The 19,465-nt window shown below is 44.6% G+C and overlaps 2 protein-coding genes across 6 annotated transcripts in view; one reads left to right on the forward strand and one right to left on the reverse strand.

Moving 5' to 3' along the window:
- Positions 1-6,561, reverse strand: part of CFAP92 (cilia and flagella associated protein 92 (putative)) — a 116,201-nt gene extending 109,640 nt beyond the window's left edge. Inside the window, exon 1 of the mRNA XM_078385363.1 lies at positions 21-6,561. The gene's annotated coding sequence lies outside the window, so the exon portion shown is untranslated. The remainder of the gene's footprint in view (positions 1-20) is intronic.
- The window catches only part of EFCC1 (EF-hand and coiled-coil domain containing 1), a 118,860-nt gene that overhangs the window by 6,814 nt on the left and 92,581 nt on the right, over positions 1-19,465 (forward strand). The gene's annotated exons all lie outside the window — the stretch shown is intronic.

Here is a 19,465-nt window from a genome sequence, read left to right on the forward strand (position 1 = left end):
CAAAGAAACACTTTACTTACCTCCCTTCTAGTTAATGCTACAGCAAACATGATTTACTGGTAGCAACACAAACCATCAAAGGAAAGCCCAGCAGACCATTGACAAAAACCAGCAGATGTTAACAATCTAATTTAGGAAGCATTATAAATGGTACTGTGGGAGTTGATGTTTAGAAAAAGGTAACATGTAATCTAAGGGGGAGAGGCCGTTTCAAGGAACAGCAGCTGGTTATTATTAAAGGCACTGATTGTACTTGTGGCAGTTCAGTTTTAAATTAACATTTGTATTGTACTACCTATTGGGTTTTCTTCTGCTTTGGCACTATTTTAAATGTTTTTTTTTTTTTTTTTTGCTTTTTATATACAGTGTTTCAGCTATGCTTGAGAGTCTTAGAAGGAAGAAGGTTGTTTTAGTTCACAATTTTGTAGGATGATTTCCTAAAGTAGATTACATGTATGGATTTTTCAGTCTAAAACTTTTTTTAAAAAAGCTTAGTATATGTGTGTGTGTGTGTTCAATGCTTTGGTGAAGTTTTAATTTTTATTAGATTAATTGGCAATTGCTTCGCAGAATGTCCTAAGCCGAATTACATTTACAAATATATTGAAACTTGTTTTAATACACTGCTAAATATATATTTTATGTCTAAATATATATATTATATTTTATGTCTAAATATATATTTTATATCATGACTGCATGATATGCTACAACAACATAGTGTATATTTCATTTTCACTAGTACTATATGAGTACTAGTGAAAATGAAATAGGCTTGTAAGTTCTCAAGGAAACTTGGATTTTACAAGGTTATTCCAGTGCACCTCCACAAATTCTGCTGTTAATTGTAGCATAGGGATGACCCTAGGTTTTGTAAAGGCTGTGCCACCGGAGGGGAACCTCGGGCAGCTTCTAAGAGGCTGGCAGGGCTATAGATAAGGCCATGGAAGCAGAATATCTGTTTGTTGTCCGAGGAAGACACTGTTTAAGAGCAGGAAGTCTTGTCTCTAGATGAAAGACTTTAAGGTCAGAAATTGGTAGTAGTGGGTATATGCGGGAAGGTTGCACTTTGCCTCAAGGGCAGGTCTACCTGCATGAATGAAATAATTGATTTTCAGAGGTATTTTCCATTGTAATTCTTTGCATGTTTAAACAAAGGTAAGTCCTAAGGGTTTAATGGGGCTTATTCCCCAGAAAGTATGTATAGGACTGAGGCTTGAATTACTTCTCTAAAAATATTCAGGGCAACATAGGAAGAGTTCAAAGCAGGGGTGCTTGGCCACGTACTCCAGAAGACCTCAAAAACAAGCCTTGGTTTGTGGAAGGTGGTGGTAATAGACTGTAGAGGGTTTCAGGAGAGGCACTACTGGGCTCACCTGCAGCATCTGCTGGCACTGGAGATCATGGTGCTGAGCTGTAAGTCCCATGGCCTCTGGCTTGAGGTGATGCTGTGGACGTTATTTACATAGCCAGTGAACTCTCCAAGCTGAGTGCTTTCCCCTTGAGGGAAGGGGACAAGGTTGTGGTGAGTGGAGGGGGAGATTGGAGCACTGAACAGTTTTCAAAGCTTTGATAAGAACGGTCAAAATTCAAGATCGATTTACCACTCAAAGACAACATAAACATTGTCATTGTAAGATACATATGTGGTTTAAGGTAGTACTGCAATTAAACAAAATTGCACTGGGTGTGTGTGTGTTTCATGTCATCAAGTTGGAACCAATTTATATCGACTCTAATAGGGCTTTCAAAGTAAGTGAGATATTTAAGGAATGGATTGGCCTGTTCCACTCCCCCGGTCAGTTTCCATGGCTGAGTGGGAATTCTAACCCTGTACTCCAGATTCCTGATCGGTCACTCTAAATTGCTACCAGAAACATAAAGCAACATTAAAAGATTTAGAACACAGATACTAAACAATTACCCATTTGGAATCACCAGCAGAAACAATTGGTTAAACTTGGCAACACAATTGAGGGAGTGTTGTGGTTTGACCTGTTCAGGATGGGTGAACACAATTTGAGTCTGCATGCAGGCAGGCATGTATCGTATTTGTATTATTTATATGCCATCTTCCCATAAAGGACCCAAAGCAGCTCACAACATTTAAAAAAGTACAATATTAATTTAAAATACTGTACAAAACTAAGCATTAGTCAAGATTAAAAACAATTTTAAAAGCATTCAAAAATATTTAAACATATCTAAATGTTGTACATAGTGTGTTCCCTGGGTTACCACATATTGCTTAAAAGTCTCCTTGAAAACAAAGGTATTTGCCTGATGATGAAAGGATAAGAGGGAGGAGGCCAACCTGGCTACTCAGGGTGGCATCATTTAGTCGTGTCCAACTCTTTGTGACCCCATGGACCAGAGCACACCAGGCCCTCCTATCTTCCACTGTCTCCCGGAGTTGTGTCAAATTCATGTTGGTTGCTTTGATGACACTGTCCAGCCATCTCATCCTCTGTCATTCCCTTCTCCTCTTGCCTTCACACTTTCCCAACATCAAGGTCTTTTCCAAGGAGTCTTCTCTTCTCATGAGATGGCCAAAGTACTGGAGCCTCAGCTTCAGGATCTGTCCTTCCAGTGAGCACTCAGGGTTGATTTCCTTTAGAATTGATAGGTTTGTTCTCCTTGCAATCCAGGGGACTCTCTAGAGCACTACAATTCAAAAGCATCCATTCTTCGGCGGTCAGGTTTCTTTATGATCCAGCTCTCACTTCCAGGGCAGCACATTCCAAAGCCTGAGAGCAGCCACTGAGAAGGCCCTCTCTCATGACCTCACCAGATATGCCTTGGAAGGGAGTGAACTGAGAGAAGAGTCTTCCCAGAAGGTCTTAAAACCTGAATGGGCTTATGTGGGGTGATGATGATCTTTCAGATAGCCTGGACCCAAATAGTATAGGGCTTCATAGGTAATATCTAGCACTTCAAACTGAGCTTGGAAATAGGTTGGCAGCCAGTGAAGCTGTTGTAATAAGAGAGTTACATACTCCCTATAGCCAGTACCAGTCAGCAGTCCAGTTGCAGCATTTTTACCAGGCGAAGTTTCCAAACACTCTTCAAAGACAAGCACACATAGTATTGTAGTAATCTAGATAAGATGTAACTAAGGCATGTGTCACTATGACCAGTTTGGGCATCTCAAGGGATGGGGGCATCAGTTTAAAATGTGCTGAGGTATTCCCAGCTGCCACTGAGACTAGTGCATCCAAACTCAAGGCTGAATCTGGAACCTCAACCTGACTTTTCAGGAGAAGTGTAATCCCATTCAGTACAGGCAAGATCCCGGCCCCCTGCTTTGTCTCTTGATTGTCTAGGATTAACTCTGTCTTGTCTGGATTATGTTTCAGTTTGTTAGTCCTCATGCAGTCTGTTACTGACAACAAGCAATGGTTTAAGCACAGAACAGCTTCCTTGGAATCAGATACAAAGGAGTGTTGGGTGTTGTCAGCATACTGATGTCACTGGACCTGAAAACTCCAGACAACCTCTCTCCGCGGTTTCATGTAGATGTTGAATAACATGGAGGACAGAATTGAATCCTGGAGGTAACCACAGGCCAGTCACCAACCAGAATTCCCCGAATGACATCTTCTGAATTAGGCCATCCAGGAAGGATGGAACCACTGTAAGACAGTACCTCCAAGACCTATCCCAGAAAGGTACCCCAGAAGGATACCATGGTCAATGGTATAGAATGCCAATGGTATAGAATGCCAGCAGAACCAATAGGGACACTCTGTCTAGTTCCTGGCGTAGGTCATCCACCAAAGTGACCAAAGCTGTTTGGGTTTTGTAACCAGGCCTAAAGCCAGATTGAAATGGATCTATTTAATCCACTTAATCCAGGAACCGCTGGGGCTTGAACACCGGGACAAACTCCAAAACCTTGGCCAAAAATGGAATATTGGAGACAGGCTAATAGTTATCCAATACAGTGGGATTCAAAGAGGGCTTTTTAAGCAAAGTTCTTACTAATGCTTCCTTTAGGTATCCTGGTATCCTCTTTTGCTGCAAGGAAGCATTCACCACTTCCCTAACCCTCTCAACCAGTAACCCTCTGGCTGCTTTTATAAGCCGGGAAGGGTGAAGGTCCACCACACATGTGGTGGCTTTCACCGCTCCAAAGATCCTGTCCACATCCTCAGGTTACACCAACTGAAATATATCATCATAACAGGACAAGCAGCTACCTAGGGACTGGCATCAGCTGCAGCATCTAAGTCAGAGTGGTCCAAACAACTTTGTCTGCAGAGTGCTGTGCGGAGTCTTCATGACATGCTGTCAAGTGGTCATTGGACGTTGGTGTAATAGGCTCTTGGCCACCTGAAAAATTGCCACTGGATGGCTCTGTGTAGAAGCAATGGTGGCAGAGAAGAATTGTTTCTTTGCTGCCACAGAGTAGGCTTTCCGATGAGCTCAGATCCTTGTTCCGTTGAATCTGCTCCCAGTTTTGTACCATCATTGCTCCGGTCTCCGCCCCACTTGTTTGGCTGCCCTCCGGCAGAGATGGTGTCAATAGCCCTGACAACCTCTGCCTTCCAGAGATCCACCTGTAGGATTGCCTGCCAAGACATCTGGAACCTCCTGAAGAAACCATTTGGATCCATCAGTCTCTAAGAGCAGATCATTTTAATTGCCCACCTTTGCAAAGGCTCACAGTTCCATGAGCCTGAACACTTTCAGGTAATGATCTGTCGAGGACAATGAAGCTACGAAGAATGCCTCCGCACCCAGATCATCACCATCCTGCCCAGTACAGAAAACCAGGTCAAGCATGTGTCCTGCAACATAAGTGGGGCCACATACCACTTCGGACATCTCTTGGTAGAGATGAAGTCCTGAGATGCTCTTGAACTGGTCTTCACATGGGTGTTGAAGTCACCAGGCACAACAAGCCGAGGAGACTGCAGCACCATACCTGAGACCAGCTCGGTCAGGAAAACTGTTCTGCAGTGGGGTGGGCAGGGCCCCAGGCACCTGTTCTCAGGTACATGCACTCAGACTCAGCACTTGTGGAATAGGGTGCCTGGGAGGGACGATTTAATTTTGATAGACTATTGCAAATCCCTCTCCCTGCCTGCCCCCCTTAGGTCTGGCCTGTTGCTGCATGGAGAACCCAGTAGACAAAGCTGGGAAAGGCCAGATCCCCCAGCTTCTCCGTAACACAGGTCTCCGTAATACAGACCACGTCAGTGTGTTAGTTGCCTCCCCTGAGCCCCTCCAGATCAAAAGGAGAAGAAAAACTGCTGGAAAGTTCAGAGCTTTAGGTCTCTGGCTGTGGAGCCAGAGGTTGGGAGTTCAATTCCCCTACTGTGACTCCTTGACAGGGGCGGGAGTCAATGATCCACAAGGTCCCTTCCAGTTCTGCAGTTCTTAGATTGTGATTAGAAGAAGGAGATACAGTATTGGTCACTTGGCAAACACCGAGAGGGATGTAAGGGAGGAAGCAATTCTGGAGATTCAGGTGGCAACCTGAAGTAAACACAGTCTAATGTAATGCAGCCGTTGGACCAATTTTGAAAGCCCTCTGTAGGTGATCATCACTTCTGACCTCTGTGATCTCTGTCTGCTATTAGTCTGTCGTTTGGGGAGGGAGCTGAGAAGGAGAAAGAAAAAGGAGATGAAGGAAGAAAGGAGACGGTTCTGCCTACCCTGCCTCTACATTTATAATGTTGGCTATGTGTCAGGAGCAAATTATGATAAAGTTTCTTTGCAATGGTTCCCAACCTTCGGTAACCCAGGTGTTCCTGAACTGCGATTCCCAGAAGCCTTCACCACTAGCTGTGCTGGCCAGGATTTCTAGGAGCTGCAGTCCAGGAACACCGGGGCTACCCAACATTGGGAGCCACTGTTGTTGAGTATGCACAGTAGAAATGGTCTGGAAAGTAGAGCGGAGTAGCACGTGGTTGTGTGTAAAAGGCGATGGACTAAGAAGGGAGTGTTTTGGGGGATGTATCCACAACAGGTGTGAGAAAGAACATGTAGACCATTGAGATTTAGTTGTTTGTTTTTAAACAGAAGCAAAATGTTTAAAATTATAGTTTTTGGAAACATTAGTTGGGGAAGTAATATAATTAACACGTTTCTCCTTCCTAATTACAACTCTACTTCATGGCTTACAGATTGGAGCAGTGGTTGGCACGCCCACCTTCAGCACCTATTTTTGCAGATTTGGTATTTTTTCAGAGGCCTGGCCTGTGAGATAGCACAATATTCTAGTCTATATCCTTCTGTTAACCTGTAATGTCCTTATCATGAAAAGCAGTAAATATAGGTTAGGACAGTTTCATTGCTTCTTCTAGTGCCTAGGTAGCTATGGCTAAGCTCAATAGATTTCAGTGGCAAAAGCACATAGTGTTATTGTAATGTGCTGTCAATTTGACTCTGACTTATGTCATTCCTACAGGGTTTTTGGGGTTATGAGATAAGTTTAAGGAGAAGGTTAAAATTGTCATTACGCAGTGAATAGACATTTGAACTCAAATCTCCAGGTTGCCGATCCAACATTCTATCCAAAAAAAAACAAAAAACATGCTGACTCTCAAAAGGTACACAAATATAAGTGCATTCGCCGTCGTCGTTTAGTCGTGTCCAACTCTTCGTGACCCCATGGACCAGAGCACGCCAGGCCCTCCTATCTTCCACTGCCTCCCGGAGTGCATTACAAACCATAATTCAGTAGTGGAAAGAAAGCTGTTTTATTTCTTATGTGCTCTGTGTCTCTTTATGTTCAACGTATTGGCCTTTCCAGAACAAATGTGATGAGACTTTTGTCTTGCATTACTGCTAATATAGTACATGTGGTTTTAAATCAGATTTGAAAGCAACACCAGTGACAAGCACAGATGGGTCCCATGCTTAGTAGCCAGGGAATGGGGGTAGAGATCAGAAACCAAGTCCAGAATTGTGATTAAGCAAGCACATTGCCAGCTTTGCAGTTTTTAATATACCTAGGAGTTCATTTTACTGTAACAATGAATATAATTAGACCATTAATTTTTATGGGATATGCTTGGGTGACTGTGTAACTATCCTCTGACAAGGTGTATGTATTGAAATCTCATACCATTTTATTGTTGAAAAAATTAGGAGGGTTGTTTAACCAAAATCTTTAATGATCTTGGATTGCTATAACCAAACTAGTTTGAAAGTGTGTTGTTGTTGTTTAGTCGTTAAGTCGTGTCCGACTCTTCGTGACCCCATGGACCAGAGCACGCCAGGCCCTCCTGTCTTCCACTGTCTCCCGGAGTTGTGTCAAATTCATGTTGGTTGCTTCAATGACACTGTCCATCCATCTCATCCTCTGTCGTCCCCTTCTCCTCTTGCTTTCACATTTTCCCAACATCAGGGTCTTTTCCAAGGAGTCTTCTCTTCTCATGAGATGGCCAAAGTACTGGAACCTCAGCTTCAGGATCTGAAGTGTACAAGGTGCTTAAAACTCTTTAACATGCTAAACAAACTATAGGAACAAACAGCAACAGCAGTTTCCTACTGTGATGTTCAAAAGGAGCACTGTGAATACTTTCAGTGGCTAAAACAGGCACTTCCCTCCTTAACCTGCTGTTTCCTCCTAGCTGGCTTATGAGAGTTCGATCTATTAGTGGTTGCAGCACTGCTGTGTCCTTTGTTTTGATGGTGGAAGAACCATTCAAAAATAGCAGTGCTATTTTGGTAACAATTACTGTACATATATACATTCTTATCAAGGAGTCAACAGAAGTGGAACAGGCCATTAAGTGGCTTTCCCCATCCCTTTTTAGATGTTTTGATAGAGATTCTTGTCACTTGCATGAAGATTCTTGTGATACGATGTCCAACGTCTATGTAGATATCTTGGAAATTATTTCTATGTGTGTTGTGTCCTGGGATCAACTTTGCTGTGTCCTTCCAGGTTTTCGCAGCAGCCTGGTGGAGGCAACAGCAGCTGTCACAGATAACTTCCCTCCCTTCAATTAGCTTGAGTGTGGGTAATTGGGGTGGGGGCGGAAACCTTCTACGAGAGGTGGGGTTTTTTATGTATATATACACGTGTGCGTGTGTATGACTTTTGTATCCATTAAATCGTGTGGAATAACTGCGGTGTCCTGACTCTTCTTCGGGTGCTCAACGTCACGATTTAACACTGGCGACGAGGATGGGATAAGATTTCGTGAGCTCCAGTTTCTAGAACGGCTACTGGGAGTCGCCTTTGGTAAGAAATGGAGGCACGGGGATCTTTACCACCGTTTGACTTAAACCGCCCCGAGCTGTGGGACTCTTGGGCCGACGGCTTCGCCTATTATCTGGCATTCCGGGAGATTACCGAGGAGGACAAGAAAAAAGCACTTTTTGTCAGCTCCTGCGGGGCGGAGGTTTTGGACTTGGTGAAAGATCTAATTCAACCAAAGCAGCTAGCAGAAGCTACTTGCCAAGAACTTGTGCAGGCTTTAGCAGACCATTTGACGCCACAACCATCTCAGCTGGCGCGGCGCTGGGACTTCCGTAAGCGTTCACAGGGTGTCGGGGAGTCCGCAGTGGAATTTTTGACTGCCCTGCGTCGTCTTGCTCGCAGTTGTGGGTTTGAGAGACTGAATGAGGTACTCTTAGACCAGTTCATTTTTGGTCTACGAAGCGAGAAGCTTTCAAGCAAGATAGTCAGGCTTCCCCAATGTGATCTAGCGAAGGCAGTGGACTTTGCCACAGCCTGGGAGAGGGGCCATTCGGGGGATGACCAGCAGTCTTCCCGGCGCCTGGGAACCAATCAGGTCGCTGGAGAGAGGAGCACAAGTGACTCAGAGGGAGACGAAGTTTTGCAAATGCGGCAGGCCCCGAAAGGAAAGAGAGTCCGCCCAACACCTGCTCAGGAAAGCCGACGGGAAGGTGCTGCCAGCTGTGCGAGCTGCGGGGAGAAGCACGAGCGTCGTTTTTGCCGTTTTCGGGACGTTTCTTGCCACAATTGTGGAAAAAAGGGTCACCTCGCCCGTGTCTGTGGTTCGAGATCCAGTGGAAGACGCACAGGGGGCTGGAAATCAGTACATGCGGCGGAGCTGCTAGAGGCGGAATGGCATTCCCCTCCCTCTACAAGTCCACTCCAGGTGTTATGCCTTCCCAAACCTTCCGGTTCTGCTAAAATAAGGGTGACGGTAGCGATAGAGGGCTCTCCCTGTGAAATGGAATTAGACACTGGGTCAGCGGTTTCTATCATCTCGGCGGAAACCCTTCGGAGAATCTGTCCGAGGGGTGGACCTAAGCTTCAAAAACCTCGCTACACCCTAATTGACTTTCAGAGGAGGGCCGTGCCTATTTTGGGACAAGGCAAATTTAAAGTGCGATATGGTAAATTTAATGGCAAATTAGATCTCCTGGTTGTAAAAGGGCGATGTACGAGCCTTCTAGGACTGGCGTGGTTTGAGCCCCTGGGAATTGGGATACAGGGGGTCAACACAACTGCTGTTATGGACCTGAATGCAATTTGTGGGGAGTTCCCATCTGTTTTTGATGGCAGATTAGGCTGTTATAAGGGCCCCCCCGTTTCCCTTCAGTTAGACCCACAGGTCTGCCCGATACGTCTGAGGGCACGAAGAGTTCCCTTTGCCCTTAAATCTAAGATAGAGGAGGAGTTAGATCGCTTAGTACAGCAGGGGGTCATGGAACCAGTGTCCCACGCTTTGTGGGAGACCCCGATAGTTGCTCCAGTAAAAGCAAATGGGGATGTGCGCATTTGCGGGGATTACAAGTGTACCATAAATAAGGCGTTGCAAGATCACGCTTACCCAGTACCAGTGGTTAGCCATGTACTAGCTACACTTGCGGGAGCTAAGGTTTTTGGAAAATTGGATTTGGCCCAGGCGTACCAACAACTGCCTGTGGACAATTGTACAGCAGAGGCACAGACTATTGTCACTCATAAGGGTGCCTTTCGGGTTAAAAGGTTACAGTTTGGGGTGAGTGTAGCCCCTGGACTATTTCAGAATTTGATGGATTCCCTTTTAAAAGGACTTCCAGGGGTTACACCATTTTTCGATGATGTGCTAATTGCTGCTCCTTCTAAGGAGGAATTTGTGGATCGCCTCCGCTCTGTGTTAAGGCGTTTCGAAACAGCCGGCCTTAAGGTGAAACGGGAGAAATGCTTGTTGGGGGTCGATCGGGTAGAATTTTTAGGGTTTTCTATAGACGCGGCAGGAATCCACCCTTCGAAAGACAAGGAAAAGGCGATTCAGGATGCTCCCACCCCTAAAAATAAGCAGGAACTCCAGGCGTTTTTGGGCCTTCTGAATTTCTATCATGCCTTTCTCCCACATAAGGCAGCAGTAGCAGAACCTTTACATCGTCTCTTAAAGAAAAATGTTCCCTGGGCTTGGGGCCCTCGTCAGGCTTCCGCATTTCAAGCGGTTAAAGGATTGTTGGTTTCGAACTCGGTACTGGCTCATTTCGATGAAAAATTACCAGTTGTGTTAGCTTGCGATGCTTCTTCTTATGGCATTGGGGCTGTTTTGGGCCATCTACTCCCCAATGGGAAAGAGGTCCCTGTTGCATATTATTCACGGACTCTTTCCCCGGCAGAGCGAAATTATGCGCAAATTGACAAGGAGGGTCTGGCAATTGTGGCCGGAGTAAAGAAATTTCACGATTATTTGTATGGACGGCCTTTCACCATTTTGACTGACCACAAGCCATTGTTGGGGCTATTTGCACCCGATCGTCAGACACCACATGTCCTTTCCCCTAGGGTCCTCCGTTGGTCTATCTTTCTGGCAGGATATCAGTATGCTTTACAGCATCGTTCCGGGAAGGCAATGGGACATGCTGATGCACTCAGTCGTTTACCATTGTCAGAGATAGGTCCAGATCCAGCACCGGCTCACCAAATTATGTTGATAGAGGAGCTACCAGAGCGGCCGCTTCATGCAGCAGATGTGGCAAAGAGGACCGCCCGGGACCCTGTCCTCTCCCGTGTTTTGGACTGGGTGGGGAGGGGGTGGCCTAAGGTGCAGAATGGCCAAGACTTTAAGCCGTTTGTGTCTCGAAAAGATGAATTATCTACCCATAAGGGGTGTTTGTTGTGGGGAAGCCGGGTGGTGATCCCCAAGCCCTTGCGGTGGCAAGTTCTTGTAGCCTTACATGAGGCGCACCCTGGAATTGTGCGTATGAAAGCTCTAGCCAGGAGCTATGTTTGGTGGCCAGGGTTGGATGCAGAGATTGAGGCTTGGGTTAAGCGCTGTAGAGCTTGCCAGGAATCACGCCCCGATCCACCTCAAGGGCCGGTACAGTCGTGGGAGCCGACGCGGTCTCCTTGGTCCCGTCTTCATCTAGATTTTGCAGGACCATTTCAGGGCCAAATTTTTCTTATTTTGGTAGACCCCTACACGAAATGGTTGGAGGTGGTTCGGGTGTCTTCAACCACAGCTTCAGTGGTTGTCCGGGCTTTACGTTCAATTTTTGCCACTCATGGTATCCCTGATGTTGTGGTGACGGATAATGGGACGGCATTTACCTCCAGAGAGTTTCGGGAGTTTGTGGAGAGCAATCTTATCCGCCACGTAAGGTCAGCCCCCTTTCATCCCGCTACCAATGGTCAGGCGGAGAGGATGGTGCGTACCACAAAGGAGGCACTCCGACGCATTGGCCCGATGGAATGGGAAAGGAAGCTTGCTTGTTTCCTTTTATCTTATAGGACTACGCCCAATCCGGGGAGTGGGTATAGTCCTGCAGAGCTTTTGATGGGCCGTCGCCTAACGACCCGCTTGGACCGTCTTCATCCGGATAGAGTTTTAGAACGGCGGTTTCAAACGGAGGTGCATGAGGCACCACGTGGGTTTTTTTGTGGGGACCCAGTGTGGGCTAGGAATTACTCGGGTAATCCCGTTTGGCTGGCGGCAACAGTTCTTCGAGTAACAGGGCCGGTATCTTATGAGGTTGCTGTGGAAGATGGCAGGATCCTGAAGAGGCATATAGAGCAACTGCGTAGTCGCTTGCCAGGAGATTCTATGGCGCGGCCAAGACATAGTAGCTCAGAAGAGACAGTGACCGGTGGGACCAGTCCCCTCGAAGAGGAGGAGGGGCTAGAGGATTTTGTTGAACCGGCCGGGAGTGTAGGGCCAAATACGTCACGATCGGCTGAAATGGGAGCCACTGCGGTGGCACCTTTGCCACAATCCCCATCACAACCTCAGGCAGCAGTAGCTCCTCCAGCGGTGGAAACCCCAGAGGAAATAGAGCCTCCTAGGGAACTGCGGCGCTCTCAGCGAGAGCGGAGGCCACCCAGTTATTTTAGGGACTATGTAAGTTGTGACCATTTAGACCAAGGGGGGAGGGGTGTTGTGTCCTGGGATCAACTTTGCTGTGTCCTTCCAGGTTTTCGCAGCAGCCTGGTGGAGGCAACAGCAGCTGTCACAGATAACTTCCCTCCCTTCAATTAGCTTGAGTGTGGGTAATTGGGGTGGGGGCGGAAACCTTCTACGCGAGGTGGGGTTTTTTATGTATATATACACGTGTGCGTGTGTATGACTTTTGTATCCATTAAATCGTGTGGAATAACTGCGGTGTCCTGACTCTTCTTCGGGTGCTCAACGTCACGATTTAACAATGTGTTTCAGTAGAAATGTTCCATCAAACAGAGGGACCATGCAATTGCTGCCAGTGCTGGCTGACCAGGAAGAGCTGTCTTTATGCGATTGCTGGGAGAGGAGAACTTGTGAGCAAGTACCCACTGGTGTTCTGAAATTAAGTTCAGTCTAAATATCTTGCCTGCCGGGCTGTTTTTCCACAATTTAATGGTGCATGAAGCTCATCTTTAAGGAAAGGGAGATTAACTTTGTTAAAGATCAACAGGAAATGAAAGCCTGGACTTGCCCAGAGAAGACTTTCCAGCAACACGATGAGAGGAAAAGCCTCCTGAATTGTAGAACAGTGAGGGAAAGTTGTAGGAATACAGTGGGGTCTTGACTTACAAACTTAATCCGTATTGGAAGGCAGTTTGTAAGTCGAAAAGTTTGTAAGTCGAATCAGCATTTCCCATAGGAATGCACTGAAAACCAATTAATCTGTTCCGGCTGTTTTTGGTTCTTAGGTTGAGGGGCAGTTCCCATAGGAACTAAGGCAAAGCCAGTTAATCCGTTCCTACCACTAGGGGCAGAATTTCTTTCTTTCCTTTTAACCTAAGATGACTTAGGTTTAAAAAAGGAAAGAAATGAGGGAGAGAAGGAGGGAACAGACACCTTTTCAACAGAACACCCTGAAAAGCACATTTTCAGCCAAGACAAGTACCTTCTGGAAAAAACCAAGCACCTTTCAGACAACAGATCACCTTGAAAAGCACCTTTTAAATCAAGACAAGCCAATACAAGCACCTTTTGGGGAAAGGGGGGGCAGCAAAGGAGGGAGGGAACACCTTTTAAAAATCCAAAAATCAAAAATTAAAAAAGCGCCAAAAAATAAAAATACAGTCCGTACCACACGGTACCAGGCAATACCAGCAGTACCAGGCAGTACCAGGCAGTCTGAAGACTGTCTCCAAATCCACTCTCAAAACACTGGGAAGAGCGAGGAAGCAGATAAGCACCCTCTTCACTGGCCAACGGTTAACTGAAAGTTCAAACTTCATGCTTTCCCCACCTCAAACACGTTTTTTTTGGTTTGTAACTCGAATCTAAGTGTGCAAGTTGAGTCAATATTTTTCTATCAGAGTGGTTTGTAAGTCGAAATGTTTGTAACTCGAGCCGTTTGTAAGTCGAGGGTTGACTGTATAAAGAGGCTTCTTCTTTGGTGTCTACTTAGCACAAGACAAGTGCGGGTCATGTTTATATTTATACCTTTTCATACTGGTGAGAATTCCTTTTTTAGAAACCTCTTTCCCCTTTTTTTCAGGCTTCATTGGGGAAGGAGGGGAAAAGATACAGGACACATGAATTAATGGAGGTTTCTTGTTCTGTGTAACACTTTGCTCTAACATTCCTGAAGTTGTGAAAAATGCACACTCTCTTTACTTTATTAGCACTTGCATTTTACTATTGATGCAAGGGTTATATTTTCAGGCATTACAAAGGCATGCACAAAACACTGATTTTGAAAGGCTTGGCTAGCTGCCCAGTACTCTGAAGTGCAAACTAGTGGCTTTCACCCATACACCCCATGAGAACCTCAAGGTCAAGATCAGTTGTCCCTGTGGCTGAAAATCTCTTATTTTGCTTTTTTTCTGTAGAAGGTCACAGGTCATTGTTTAATCCTTTGCTCTATACTGGAACTTCGGTCAAACTGAATTGCCCTTTTGTTGGCTAGAGCTTCAGCAAAGCAGTGGCTGCATTAACCCAGAGGAAGTGGATTATCTAAACCCATTTCAGTCTGGTTTCAGGCCAGAGACAGCTTTGGTCACCTTGGTGGATGACCTACGCCAGGAACTGGACAGGGAGAGCATGTCCTTGTTGGTTCTGCTGGACCTCTCAACCATGGTATCCTTCTGGGCTGTCTATCTGGGATGGGACTCAGAGGGACTGTTTTACCATGGCTCCAGTCCTTCCTGGAGGGGAGAATTCAGAAGGTGGTGCTGGGTGACTGCTGCTCAATGCCCTGGCCATTGGCCTGTGGCGTTCCTCAGGGTTCTCCTTTGTCACCCATGCTTTTTAACATCTACATGAAACCGCTGGGAGAGGTTGTCCGGAGTTTTGGGGTTCAGCGTCACCAGTATGCGGATGACATCCAACTCTATCTCTCCTTTCCACTTAATTCCAGGGAAGCTGTCTTGACTCTAAACCAATGCTTGGCATCCGTAATGGGCTGGATGAGGGCAAACAAACTGAAACTTAATCCAGACATGATTAAGTGTTCCTGGTTAATCATAAGGCAGGGATATTACCTGTGCTGGATGGGATTACACTCCCCCTGAAAATTCAGGTCTGCAGCTTGGGTGTACTCCTGGATTCATCCCTAAGCTTGGATGCCCATGTCTTGGAGGTGGCCAGGAGTGCATTTGCACAGATAAAGCTGGTGTATTAGTTGCGCCCGTTCCTTGACACATCAGATCTGGCTATAGTGACATATGCCTTAGCTACATCCCGTTTGGATTGGGCTGTCTTTGAAGACGATTCGGAAATTTCAGCTGGGGCAAAACTCTGCAGCCAGACTACTGACTGGGGCCAGCTACAGGGAGGATATAACGCACCTGTTACACCAGTCCGTTTCCGAGCCCAATTCAAAGTGCTGGTCATTACCTATAAAGCCCTATACAGCTTGTGTCCAGGCTACCTGAAGGACCGTATCTCCCTATATGCGCCTTCTCGGCAATTAAGATCAGCAGAGGAGACCCTCCATTCGGTCCCATTGCCAGCACAAGCACAGCTGATGGGGAGACGGGAGAGGGCCTTCTCTGGGGCAGCTCCCAGACTATGGAACACTCTCCCACAGGAGATCAGGATGGCCCCTTCCCTGTTATCCTTCCGGAAAAAGCTAAAGACCCATCTCTTCAGGCCGGCTTTTAACAATCATAAGTGAATCTCTGCCCCTTTGCTGCCATGAAGAGAAGCCAACTTACAGATACTGCTCATGGAGGTTAGTGAGAATGCCCCACCATATCCCTTTTCTTGCATCATTCTCACTAACCTCCATGAGCAGTATCTGTGATTCTTATAGCAAAACGTTGCTGAGAGCTTGTAGGTTGGCTTCTCTTCATGGCAGCAAAGGGGCAGAAGGAGCAGCTTGGCTAGTTCTGCATTCTTTCACATTGCCTCCCTTGGATGAGTTGACATGATAGGAGAAGGCTGGAAGATGAAGCCAGAAGAAGAGCTGCAGTAGGTTTTCAGCACCATCTGCTGCAAATTGTAAACTGAATGCTGACATTTTAGCTTCTTCTCCCAGGTGATTCTTTCTCTGAGGATTGATTGATTGATTTTATTTGTTTTATTTATAGGGGCTACTTTTCTCCCGACTAGCTGATGCTGCAGTTACAAATATGTTATGTCAGGCAACAGGGCAGGATTTCACTTCTGCCTTAGCTCATTGACTTTCCTCTATTTTGGGTCCCGAGAGAGAGAGAGATGTCCCCCACTCCTAGAGTAACTATTGCCATTGTTATAGCTGGTAGGAATGATTTATGACCTACTAATCAAATTCTCTTTGACTTTAGAAGTTAGAAGAGGTCATTTAACTAAGCAGTACAGTACAATTAAGAAAGGCTGGGGCACGCAAACTCTGGAGAAACGCAAATGGTTCATTCTCCGTCTAGCTTTTGTCTTAGTCAGGATATATCTCTTCTGATTGTTCATAACAGAGGAAAACACCACAGCAGTAAACACATTTAAAGCTCCTTAATAATCCTTATTGCCCAAGGAAAACAGACACAACCACCCAATTTTTCTTTTAGGTGCTCAGGCATTAGAATGATTTCCAGGATGTTTAGTGTCTTGCTCATCCCCCCAGTCAAGAAAATCATTCCTTTTAAGTTAGCTCTCACCCTTCTTTCTTACACTTTCCCCAATCTTCTTTCACAGCTATGTTTTTATTATCATTGTAACTTGGACATTTAGCACTCAAGGGACCTTGAAAATGCTCACAGGACACAGAATGCTGAATATGAAAAAAAAATTGTGAGGAGAACAGGCCAGGGGAGAATGGGAGGGAGTGTCCTACAAGGGCCACAGCTAGATGGCTGGAATCTTAAAAGTGGACACATTATCCTGCAAAGCAGCAGGATTTGTAGCAGACAACAACTTATTTCTGCCTCCCTGAATAGTTTCAGCAAAGAGCAACCAAGCAAGCTACTGAAAGTTCAGGTCAGTTTCAGAGGTAATGGGAAAACTTGTTGAATAGGTTTTGGACTAAGCACTGATTTCTTTCTTTCTTTCTTTCTTTCTTTCTTTCTTTCTTTCTTTCTTTCTTTCTTTCTTTCTTTCTTTCTTTCTTTCTTTCTTTCTTTCTTTCTTTATTTATTTATTTATTTATTTATTTATTTATTTATTTATTTATTTATACCCCGCCTATCTAGTCATTAGTACATTTCAGCTATTACAAAACCTCCAGTCTTTTCCAGATGATCATATTTCTTTTTCTTTTGTCCTGATGCCTTGGTCTCCTCTATGCTTCTCATGCGCTAACTATACAGTACTTAATAATTATATGTGAAATAGCAAGTCTCAAATTAAAAGAATTTTACATATATTCTTTATTTCATTAAGTATAAATACATCTAGAGATCGGAGAACTTTCTGTCACAATGGATAGTCTTTGACCTGGGATGTCAAATGTAAGTGTCATGTTTTACTGACCTATTTGGACGAGTGCCATACTGAAATAAGAGAGAATTCTTCAAATTAAGGTTGTTGGGTTTTTAAAGTATATTGTGTGTAGGCTACTAAATGTATTTCAGAAGTAAAATATTTGGTTGTAAGCCCTAATTGTCGATTCTCCGTATCTGTTTAACATTTCTGAACATATAACTCTTATCTTTTCCAGCCCTTTCCAGTTTTTAATACATCATGGAAGTTATGTTTCGTTACACTGCATGTATCTTGAAGAAAGATTGGCAGACTTCTCATTAAATCTCCCTCTGTCTTATTTGGTTCTTTAATAGGTTACGGGGTGTGTATGGGATCATTGACTTATTCAAGGCATTAAATCAGTTTGGAGGAAACACAATGCTGTGTCACCCACCCAGAGTTCTTATGGTTCATTCAAGCTGCCCTACATTTGTGCAGTCTGAGAGATTCCATAAGCCTGTGTGGGAGCTGTTTGTTCTGCATATTATAACTGTCACTTAGCAACCTGCATTGTGATGCACACCTTTTGTATGCAGAAATACTGAGGCCCATGAGTTGTGGAATACAAAAGAAAGACAAAGCACCATTGCAGGGAGAGGCCCAAGGGAAACTGGTCACACCATGTGTGGTATATTCTATACTACAACAAAGGCATTTACAAAGTTCTCTTTAAAAAGTATTTGTACACCTTCAAGAATTACATTGCACTGCACAGATGTTGTGTTTTTCTTTGTTTTCTGAAAGCTGTTCACTTTTTAAATTATGACATCCTATTTATTACTGGAGCATACTTAAAGTAGATTTTTGGACTAGTATTTATTTAAATTCATTTATTTAAAATATTTATTTAAAATGTTGTTACCCTTTCCTCCTTAAAAGGTCCCAGGGTGGCTTACATTATAAAAAGACAATATTTAGTCAGACTTTAGTACACTTTGGGCTAATGTATTGTCAGATTATTATGTAGTAAGGTCTGGTTATGTTTCCCAGTTGATTGGCTCCCATTTTTCTGCAAGATGTGAGCCCATCGGTGCTATTTTAAGTGTTCTGTCAGGAATTACAATGGGAAACTCATATTGGAACTGAGCTAAAAGCGGTACTGTGTTGTGATTCTAAAATTCCTTTTTCTTCTTTCCCTGTTACACTATTCTATATTATATTACACTCTGTTAAACAGAGAAAGTTCAAGGTACCAGGACTTCCATGTGGGGATGATGCCATTCCGAAAGTGAACGGTTTAATGCTAGAGTGCAACGCTGATTTGTTCTGTAAGAAAAGAGTGACTAAAATAATAAAAGCAGCTGTATTCGGGAGTTTTGTTGCCAAGCTGATGTCATGTGATGCCAAGTAATTGCCAAGTAGCAGCAAACTGATGGTGATAGTTGAATGGTGAGTGGATAGATTGGATTGTGATGTTAACATACGCGATCGGTTCTGCAAAACAGTAGAGAAATAAGTTAGTGTATGCCAAAAGGAATGAAAACCACTCTTGTGTTGTCTGCACAAGAATTAATTAATTACCTAACATACTTTCAGCAACTGTCATTGTTTGCTCCTAGTGAGTTGAAAAGTGTATGTACAATGACCAGAATCCAGTGTGGTAGAGTGAGTAGAGTGATGGACTAGGACTGTATTTGGCTCTTTGTTCACTGGGGACGTGGAACTGGTAAAACCATGGCTTAAATATACTGTATCACTTACCTTGAAAGCCATATTAGGGTCATTATGTCTTTATCTCTCTCTCTCTCTCTCTCTCTCACACACACACACACACACACACACAGAGAGAGAGAGAGAGAGAGAGAGAGAGAGAGAGATGGTGTCACACTTTTTCAGGATTTGCAGCCATCATGAATGAATGAAAGAAAAGCCGGTAGAAAACAAGAATGGGTGGCTATCTTCATTATGCCATGTTGGTGAGTTTTCCAGGTGCAATCTTTGGGGTGATGTTGCTGGGTCTCTTTCCAAAGGCTGTAGCACTGATTTAGGTCTTTTGTTTTAGAAGAGGATCCGTTTTCATAGTGCAGTGATTTAGTGGAAGCTCATGATGTCACATTGGTCGTAACACCAAGAGACAGGCAGAGCATGCACATCTGCTGTGTTTTTATTCTCCACACTTGACTTGACCTCCATCTCAGATCCCAATAGACTTGGCAGAAGTTCACATAATACACTGAAGGCATTTAGTAAAGCATGCCGAGAGGTTAGTCAGCTTTGAGACAGAATTTTGA

Source organism: Pogona vitticeps, chromosome 2, assembly GCF_051106095.1.
Source record: "Pogona vitticeps strain Pit_001003342236 chromosome 2, PviZW2.1, whole genome shotgun sequence".
In the NCBI taxonomy this organism is placed as follows: Eukaryota; Metazoa; Chordata; class Lepidosauria; order Squamata; family Agamidae; genus Pogona; species Pogona vitticeps.